Source organism: Tursiops truncatus, chromosome 8, assembly GCF_011762595.2.
Source record: "Tursiops truncatus isolate mTurTru1 chromosome 8, mTurTru1.mat.Y, whole genome shotgun sequence".
NCBI classification, from domain to species: domain Eukaryota; kingdom Metazoa; phylum Chordata; class Mammalia; order Artiodactyla; family Delphinidae; genus Tursiops; species Tursiops truncatus.
In genome coordinates, this window is record NC_047041.1 from 11,328,637 (window position 1) to 11,339,639 (window position 11,003).

The window sequence follows — 11,003 nt, forward strand, 5'->3', positions numbered from 1 at the left end:
CTGGATGTAGTAGAAACAAGAACTATGGAGAGATGTCAAGGCGGGAGACTACCAGTGATGAGTGGAGACAGGATTGACATCCTTTCTCAGTTTTGAAGAGATTCAGAAAATAATCCTACATGCCTGAAGGCCATAGGGATTTGAAGAAATTAAGTGCTACAATCTCTCTTCAACTGACACAGCAGGTTGAGGACAGCAGACCTTCAGAGAAGTGAAGCATGGTACCACCTCCTGGGAGTCAGCAGGAAGATACGGCCAAGTCTTACGGGACATCACCAATGACTAGGAAGGAGTTCCTCATCAGTAAGGCAGGTGAGAGCAACCATCCATGTACTTAGAGTTCACAGGCAAAGAGCTACAACAGCCATCAGGACCACCCAAGGGCAAGACCGCAAAATTGTCCAGTTAAAAAGGAAAGTTGTCTTCTTTTTCTCTTTCTGCTATCCCAACACCTGAGAAACTATTGCCAGGAGGAGGGAGAGGGTAGAGCTACCTGAGAGCCAGGCCACACAACCCTCGCCCTCACTCCAAGACAGTGAAGTCCCAGCACTGGGTGGAGGGGAAAAGACCACTTTGGAGAGAATATGAGATGGAAGTTTTAAGATGAAAGTACTGGATTTCAGAAACAGATATCAAACCATTTAAACAGTCAAAAGCAGAAGTGGTTATAGAAGGGCCAAATAATATTAAGTGGGTTACTATCCAGGATGAAAAGAAAATTCAACATTATACAGAGGTCATTTATAGAAAATTCAAACCCTTTTAAATGTACATCTCCAACAAAATGCAATCCATCAATAAATTAGTTACATATATTAATGTATTATATATGAATGTAACCCTAAAAGATTGTTAGTTTTAACCTTCCCTAAACTCTCCATCTACCTGGTTCTTAAATAAAAATTGACCAGGGAGAAAAAAATATCTGGTCTCTCAAATGCTTTCATTGATCCCAGCCTCAGCTATGACTATACCTTCATTGATCCCAGCCTCAGCTATGACTATACCTTCATTGATCCCAGCCTCAGCTATGACTAATCTCACATAAAACTTTTCATCTGGCTTCAAATGGTGCAAGTTTTATGCCTTTGACTCACCTTTCCATTTACAACCTCATTTAGCCCTTAGACCCAACATTTGACACCACTTCCCTGGATATGACCTTTTGGTTTTTTTCTTCAACTATGATTCATATTTTCCCTCCAGCTGCAGAGCCATCAGTCACCCGGGGTCAGCACCTCACCTGATTTGCCTTGACATCTGGGCTTGCAGGCTAGAGTGCAACTTGTTTGCCAAAGCTCCCATTAGTTTTATCTAGTCCAGATCTAAGGAGTCACACCATGCCAGAACATAAAGAGGGCTCCTTCACCAGAGAGACATGTTTCTTGTTGTTTTTGTTTTTAGATCTTTACTGTTTGATACTCTCTCCAGCATTCAGATATTCCTGTACCTAAGGAGTCATTAGTCAGAAGGTATCACAAAGGTTTAGCCTCATTAGGACCAAGCTCTATCCAACATTGATAGCTAACAGAAACACACTCCAGTAGAAACCCTGAGTTTCACAGTTAATCAGAAAAGTCATTCAAGTTGATGATTTATAGAGACTTATCAAAAAGTACCATAAACATTAATTCTAACTAAAAGCAAATAGAAATGTAAATTTATTTACCAATCTTATAATATAGGAGCACAACTTTTTCTTTGAGTATAGATCGGCTGATGAATGTTCTGCCTAGTTTTTATTGCATAAATAACACACCGTGCATGTGGTGGGGGAGGGCGTATATAAGAACCTTCCCCTCAATTTTGCTGTGAGCTTTAATTAAACTGCTCTTTAAAAATAAAGTCTTAATTTTTAAAGTGTATTATTTATGCAATAAATAGTTGGAATCATACAGTATTTAACCTTTTCGATTGGCTTCTTTCACTTTGTAATATGCAGTTAGAGTTCCTCCACGTCTTTTCATGGCTTGAGAGCTCATTTTCTTTTTAGTGCTGAATAATATTCCGTTGTTAGGGAGTAACACGTTTATTTACCTACTCACCTACTGAAGAACATCTCAGTTACTTCCAAGTTTTGGCAATTACAAATCAAGTTGCAATAAACATCCATGTGCAGGTTTTTGTGTGGACACAAAGTTCTCAATTCCTTTGGGTAAATACCAAGGATCTCAGTTATTAGATGGTATGGTAGGAGTATGTTTAGTTTTATAAAACAAACAAAACACTGCTATACCATTTGGTATTCCCACCAGCTACATATGAGAGTTCCTTTTGCTCCACATTTTGACTACCATTTATTGTCGTCAGCGTTCTGGATTTTGGCCATCCAAACAGGCGTGTAGTGGTATCTCATTATTATTTTAATTTGCATTTCCATGATGATATATGACGTGGAGCATCTTTTCATATGGTTATTTGTCATCTGTATATCTTCTTTGGTGAGGTGTCTAGTAAGGTCTTTGATCCAGTTTTTAATCAGGTTTTTGGTTTTCTTATTGTTGAGTTTTGTATATTTTGGGTAATAGGCCTTTATCATATATGTCTTTTGAAAAAATTTTCTTTGTCTGTGGCTTGCCTTCTCTTTCTCTTGACATTATCTTTCACAGAGAAGACATTTTTAATTTTAATAAAGCCCAGATTATTTTTTCTTTCACGGATTGTGCCTTTGGTGTTGTATCTAAAAAGTCATTGACATACCCAAGGTCAGATAGGTTTTCACCTATGTTATCTTCCATGAGTTTTATAGTTTTCATTTTACATTTAGGTCTGTGATCCATTTTGAGTTAATTTTTGTGAAGGGTATCAGGTCTGTGTCTAGATTTGTTTTTTCCATGTGAATGCCCAGTTGTTCCAGCTCCCTTCTGTTGAAAAGACTATCTTTGCTCCTTTGTATCACCTTTGCTTTGTCAAAATTCAGTTGACTATATTTACATGGGCCTATTTGCGGGATCTGAATTTTATTTCATTGATCTATTTATCTGTTCTTTCCTCAATACCACACTGTCTTGATTACTGTAGCTTTCTAGTAGGTCTTGAAGTCTGGTAGTGTCAGTCCTCCAACTTTGTTCTTCTCCTTCGGTATTGTGTTTGCTTTTCTGGGTTTTGTCTCTCTCTAAATGTACATTGTTGATATTCACAGCATAACTTGCTGGGATTTTGATTGGGATTGCATTGAATCTATAGATCAAGTTGGGAAAAACTGACATCTTGACAATTAGCTGATTTCAAATGTTGAGCCAGTCTTGAATACCTGGGATAAATTCCACTTGTTCATGATATATAAATCTTTCAATACATTGTTAGATTTAATTTGCTAATGTTTTGCTGAGAATTTTTGCACCTATGTTCATGAGATCTATTAGTCTATAGTTTTTTGTCTTCTTGTTATGTCTGGTTTTGTTGCTAAGGTAATGCTGGCCTTATAGAGTGAGTTAGGAAATATTTCCTCTACTTTGATCCTTTGAAAGAGGTTTTAGAGAAGTTGTATCATTTCTTCTTGATGTTTGGTAGAATTCACCAGTGAACCCATCTGGGCCTGGGCTTTCTGTTTTGGAAGGTTATTAAGCATTAATTTAATTTTTTTTGATAAAGCTTATGCAGATTGTCTATTTCTTCTTATATGAGTTCTGGCAAATTGTGTTTTTCAAGAACTTGGTCCATTTCATCTAGGTTAGCACATTTGTGAGATTTATGAGCATAGAGTTGTTCATAGTATTTCTTTATTATTCATTTAATATCCATAGGATCTTTAGTGATGTTCCTCTTTCATTTCTGATATTATTAAGTTGTGTCCTCTCTGTTTTTTCTTAGTTAGCCTGGCTAGCAGCTTACCAATTTTATTGATCTTTCCAAAAAAGCAGCTTTTGGTTTAGTTGAATTTATCTATTGATTTCTTGTTTTCAATTTGATTGCTGCTCTAATTCTTATTATTCCCTTTCTTTTCTTTACTTTGGATTTAATTTGCTCTTCTTTTTCTAGTTTTAAGGTGGAAACTTAGATTATTGATTTTAGATTTTTCTTCTTTTCTAAATATATACATCCACATATTAGAATGCTATCACTTTCCCACTAAATACTGCTGTCACTGCATCCTTATCAAAACACATTTTGATAAGTAGTATTTTTATTTTCACTTAGTTCAAAATATGTTAAAATTTCTCTTTGAGATTTCTTCTTTGACCCATGTGTTGTTTAATATCCACATATTTGGGTATTTTCCAGTTATCTTTCTGTTTCTAGTTTAATTCCATTCTGGTCTGAGACCAGACATTGTACTGGGTTGGCCAAAACGTTTGTTCCAGTTTTTCTGTAACATGAAAATCCCGACTGAACTTTTTGGCCAACCCAATATGATTTCTATTCTTTTAAATTTATTAAGGTGCATTTTATAGCTCAGGATGTAGTCTATCTTGGTGAATGTTCCATGTGAATATGAGAAGGATGTGTGATCTGCTGTTGCTGGTTGAAAAACAATAGACTTTTAAAGCATCATCCACAATCTCATTTTTATTTCTTTAAAGTGAAGGCGAACTTAAAGTTGTTTGTAAAGAAAGCTAAATGCAGAATTCTAGATTTTTTATCAAAATTGCTATAGCTGTCTCACCCATATGTAATCAATAGAAATCGTTTAAAATAATCTGTCTTTATTGAGTCTTCTGAAAATATTTCAATTCTGCTTTCAGATAAATAGTACTTTTTCACATTCATAGTCCACTGCTTTGTATAATATCAAATTAAATTTTATAATTATAACTCCAAGTACAACTGGAATAAATAGGTTTGGGAATAAATTCAGCTGTCTCTTACAAACAATAAATGCTGGAGAGGGTGTGGAGAAAAGGGAACCCTCCTGCACTGTTTGTGGGAATGTAAATTGATACAGCCACTATGGAGAACAGTATGGAGGTTCCTTAAAAAACTACAAATAGAACTACCATATGACCCAGCAATGCCACTACTGGGCATATACCCTGAGAAAACCATAATTCAAAAAGAGTCATGTACCACAATGTTCATTGCAACTCTATTTACAATAGCCAGGACATGGAAGCAACCAAGACATGGAAGCAACCTAAGTGTCCATCAACAGATGAATGGATAAAGAAGATGTGGCACATATATACAATGGAATATTACTCAGCCATAAAAAGAAACGAAAGTGAGTTATTTGTAGTGAGGTGGATGGACCTAGAGTCTGTCATACAGAGTGAAGTAAGTCAGAAAGAGAAAAACAAATACTGTATGCTAACACATACATATGGAATCTAAAAAAAAAAAAAATGGTTCTGAAGAACCTAGAGGCAGGACAGGAATAAAGATACAGATGTAGAGAATGAACTTGAGGACACAGGGAGGGGGAAGGGTAAGCTGGCATGAAGTGAGAGAGTGGCATGGACATATATACATTACCAAATGTAAAATAGATAGCTAGTGGGAAGCAGCCACATAGCACAGGGAGATCAGCTCGGTGCTTTGTGACCTCCTAGAGAGGTGAGATAGGGAGGGTGGGAGGGAGACGCAAGAGGGAGGAGATATGGGGATATATGTATATGCATAACTGATTCACTTTGTTATAAAACAGAAACTAACACAACATTGTAAAGCAATTATACTCCAATAAAGATGTTAAAAAGAAAAAAACAAGTAAAAATAGAACTACTATATAATACAGCAATCCCACTCCTGGGCATAAATCTAGAGAAAACCATAATGTGAAAAGATACATGCACCACAATGTTCACTGCAGCACTATTTATAATAGCCAAGACATGGAAACAACCTAAATGTCCATCGACAGAGGAATGGATAAAAAAGATGTGGGACATATACACAGTGCAGTATTACTCAGCCATAAAAAAGAAGGAAATATTGCCATTTGCAGCAATATGGATGGACCTAGAGATTATCATACTAAGTGAAGTCAGACACAGAAAGACAAATATCATATGATATCACTCATATGTGGAATCCAATTTTTAAAAAAAGATGCAAATGAACTTATTTACGAAACAGAAACAGACTTACAGATATTGAAAACAAACATATGGTTACCAAAGGGGAAATGTTGTGGAGGGAGGGATAAGTCAGGAGCTTGGGATGAATATACACACACTACTATGTATAAGATTGATAACCACCAAGGACCTACTGTATAGTACAAGGAACTCTACCTCAATATTTTGTGATAACCCATATGAGAAAAGAATCTAAAAAAGAATGAATATGTGTATATGTATAACTGAATTACTCTGCTGTATACCTGAAACTAACAAACGTAAATCAACTATATTCCAACAAAATTAAAATATTTTTAAAAATAAATAAATTCAACTGACTCTTAGTGAACACATAATTTTTCTGAGCAAAACTGCATAGGCTTACTAGAAAGTAGACTACTAGTTACAAGTACTCACTGTGCTTTGGGCATCAGTTAGAATGTCTTACAGAGAGAATGAAGAACGTTCATTAACCCAACAAGTCAATTAAGTAAAAGAGCTCTTACTATACACAGTAACATTAATAGTGATACTTTATAAAATTCTCTATGCTAAATGATATGCTATCATATGCATTACCAGACACACACATACAACACTCTTGGCATATCCTTTTTTCTCAAATGTTTACTCAGCGTAACAAACAACACTCAAACCAGATCGTGAATGGTTGTTTTTAGAGTTATTTCTATTCTTTTTACTTCACTTTAAATTTATTAGGATTAGGGTGTCTTTATAGCTTTGATCTTTCTCAAAACAATTTCCTGGAACTATGCCTCACTTCAAAAAGTGAGACAATTTAAGGTTTCTACTAATTATAAGGAAATAAGAACTGATGTGGCCAAAAAAAAAAGATAGTGTATTAAGAATAAAGATATGTTTAAGGAATTGTACATTTAACTTCTTAAAATCAAGGAAGTCTTCATGGAAGATGAGTGAGCTCTCTATATTAAACTTTGAGTAACATAAGTCATTTATTATTTCAATAACAAGGGGGAAGGTGAGAAGAAAAGGCAGTTCCTCCAAAGTGAATGGTCTAAATAGAATACAGGTAAGTATTAGAATGTTTTAAAATAGAGGGTTTGTGGAAAGGCAACGAGGTTAAGAAACTCAGAGAGATGGTTTAGAATCGTGCTGTAGAGCAAAACTCCAACAGTCCAGGAGGAAAATAGGGAGAACCCAAAGGCCCATTCCTGAGAGACAGATAAGTAACTCTCTCCAGAAGCCACCAACGTGGATTTTATTGGGTTTAGATTTTCTGAAGCAAACTGAGAAAGATTTATCTTTTCTGAGTCTAGTGGTTTTACGTTTTTGAAACCAAAGCCTCAAAGACAGAAAAACAGAATCGTCAGGCAGTTGGGGCCACCCAAGCAAAGGCGTGACGCCTCCAGGCCATTTATTCTGGTCATGTTTTGGGGTGTAAGACAATTGTTTGGAACGAAAACTTGGGATTCCACACCAAATGTAATGTAATATAGAAATTATTGTTAAGGGGATTTTGTTTTTATAGTGATCAAGGTCTCCAATCATTAAAAGCGTGATCAAGTGATATAATTTAGGGATTCTTTTGGCATAATTTCTCAGTGGACTATGTGGATGTACTGTCCTTCTCTTCATAGGATATTTTAGAATTTAGTTTACTATAAAATATGAACTCTAAAGTTAATAAACAGGGTGGCATGTGGTACCACGGATTAAATATTTACCGGTAAAATACACAGCGATGAAAAGGATTTTCAAACAGGCCATAAATCAAGTGCTCTGAGCTCTGTATTAAATATTATTTTTACCAGGGAAAAAAATAAAACTTAGCCCAAGGAAAAAAGTTAACCCATTGTTGTAGCTTCCTGGGGCTGAACTTGTGAGGAGCACCAGATATTCGTTTTCAAAACCAGGTAAATGGCAGAGAGATTTTATGAAATGATTCACTTATTTGGTGAAATGAAGAATGCTAACCTCCCATCCTTCACTCAGCCATAGTTGGTTCTTTCACAGGCCTCTTCCATCTAGCCTCTCCTGTTCCACCCCCCTTGTTTACCATCAGGAGTTCAATTGCACAGTGGTTAAGAGCACGTGTCCTACAGCCCATCTGTCTAGGTTCAAATTCTGACTCTGACAGTTCCTAGCTGTGTTACTTAATCTCTCTGTTCTTCAATGTACTCATCCACAAAATGAATAAATATATATATGGTACACGGGCCTCTCACGGTTGTGGCCTCTCCCATTGCGGAGCACAGGCTCCGGACGCGCAGGCTCAGCGGCCATGGCTCACGGGCCCAGCCGCTCCGCGGCATGTGGGATCTTCCCGGACCGGGGCACGAACCTGCATCGGCAGGCGGACTCTCAACCACTGCGCCACCAGGGAAGCCCCAGCTTAATTCTTTAATGAGCTTTTTTTTTTTAAAATCAATGCAAACCTTCCCTAAGTGTGTATACCCTCTTAGGCTTTTACCTCTTTTAATATCTAATTGCTTATTATGCACTATTTCAAACTGGTTCAGGCTCCTAGAGAGAGAGAGAGACTTTTTTTTCAAACTGCTTTCAGCTAGATATGCCTCTGGAAAAAGCAATATATCCATAGTGCGTGCCCACCAATTTTGCATTTATGGGGAGCCTTGTATGTGCATTCCACTGAAAACTGAACACAGCTTCCATCCTCTGGCTTCCGTGGTGAGGGAGGGAGGTGCAAAGTGTAAAGCACGTTCCCTGTGTGTTGGCTAACCCTTGGTCTGAATAGATCTGCTCTTGATAAACTTTTAGTTAAGATGGATGGATGAATAAATGGATGGATCAACATGAGAGCTGAGTGGGGGGAAAAGTCCTGCAGAACAAAAGAGAAGAGTTTGCCTCTGGAAATGATTTATTACACAAAGCAGAAGTAACTTTGGGAAGATATCTGCTTCACATTATGTGTAAGGCATAGGAAAAGACTATAAAACAAGGAGTGGAGATGAAAATCTAACGGGCAAGATGCTGGTTCGGAATATTAAGTCAAGGGAATCATTGTGGTAAGGAAGTGAGGACACAGAGAGAGGAGAGAGAAGGAGATGGAGAAACGGATACTGTGATACCACTCTGCATTTTAATTCTATTTCCTTTAAGCTGAGTGCTCATGGAGAGCAGCTAAGCGATTTTCTGCAGTCTGAGACTTATGTTCCTAATTAGACTCATTTACGCAACAACATTAAGAACATGCAACCAGTGGAGGCAAGAGAAAGAAATGGGGAGCAGTCGAAGGTCAATGCTTTGCCTGGGTAAATAAAGATAATAAGAATGGCTGCGTGTGATGCTCTCCTGTTTCCTTTATCACTGTGGAGACAAGAAACCCTACTCAACGGAATCTCAGGATCAGAGATCTTGATCAAGAATGTGTTAGACATGCTCCTGCTTCAGGATAGGGAAGCCTTCTTTTAAGTCGTATCCAAAAGATAATTTTCCTTCTAGGTCTCCAGAGAGGGAGATTCTGGTTTTAAAAACAAGTTCTGCAAACTATTCTGCCAATCATATTTCTACCTGAAATCCTATATTCCGCAGAGAGGTTTTCCCAAGAAGTGAAAACAGGGTACAGACTGGTGGCAAGATCTCTTGTAAAAATCACTGGATGGAAAGTCATAAGACCTGAATTGTACTTCCATCCTTTTCTGTTAATTTTTTCAGGGATTCTGTCCACATCACCAAACTTCTGAGGCTTGGTTTCCAGAGCCTGAAAAGGACAAGTATAAACCTTCTCACCCAAAACAAAAGTGGGAACCACAAACCAGTCACCAGGACTTTATAAGGCACAAAGCACTTTTGGTGTATATATAATTTCTTATGAAGATGATAGATTTGAATGGTAAATAGTAAAAATTTTCAATATTAACAGTGGAAGTTCAAGTGAGGATAGAAATTATGCAAATATGCTAGTTTGTTTCCCTCTTCAGCGCCACTTCCCACATTCTCATCCAGTGCCTCCTGCAAATTAAACTCCTATAAATGTTCAACCTTCTAACTTAATTTCAGAGTTTCCTGGATTCTTTTATGCATCCTGCATACATATCTACATGTTTCTGTTTGACCATATTAATACACGTTCCAAAGAGTTTTCCCCCAGGGGGCATAACCCACGGTCCTGTAATGACAACAGAAGTCCACAGAACCCATTGCTGAAAATGATGACCTCGATGATGAAAATGGTAACACTTTACTGAAGGTGGTAACACAGAGAGATGGAATCCTGTCATTTATTTCCCAAGGGAGGTAGCTCTCCAGCAGCCTTTGTGACCTGATTTTCCAGATCTGCCATGAGGTTCCACTTAAACACACAACAGACACACACAAAGCCTCGGCGATTGCCAAATTATATTATTTTAACTGGCAAACGAAATCTGAAAGCCTTAGGCAAAAGTTTTCACAAAGCGCATTGGGGGAAACGCCAGCTTCGATGATGGTAGAAGTTTTGATTAAGGGTTTGCCCACATCTTAAATAGTCACCCTCCTTACCACCCAGAATGGTTTTTCCTTGGATGGAATTATTACTCAATGGAAAGACAAACACTGAAATTCGGAGAAGTTTTCTATGCATTGGTATTAAACCGTAAGAAATAAACCAAGAAAATGAAGAGGGAGGGGAAGCGGCTCCTTGCCTGCGGCTTCTCCTCGGTTCTACTTGATGCCATTTTATGTGCTCTCCCCTCGGCTGGGGGAGACTCCCTACCGTCACTCTGACTCCTGGTAAGTTCCTCATCCATTTTCACATATCTCTTCTCTATGAAACCTGTTCCAGCTTCCTCACCACGGTCCTTTCACCACAGCCTGCATGTCCAACCCTATCGCATAACACTGTTCATCTCACGAGGCAAGAGCGCGAGCCCTGGAGTTAAGATCCCAGGCTTCAAATCCAGGCTTACTTGGGAAGGTTACTTAACCTCGTGCCTCATCTGTAAATTGGGAAATTAACAACTGCCTCCTTGGGGTGTGTTGAAGAATAAAAAGACAATCTACGTCCAGGGCTTTGTGCAGTGT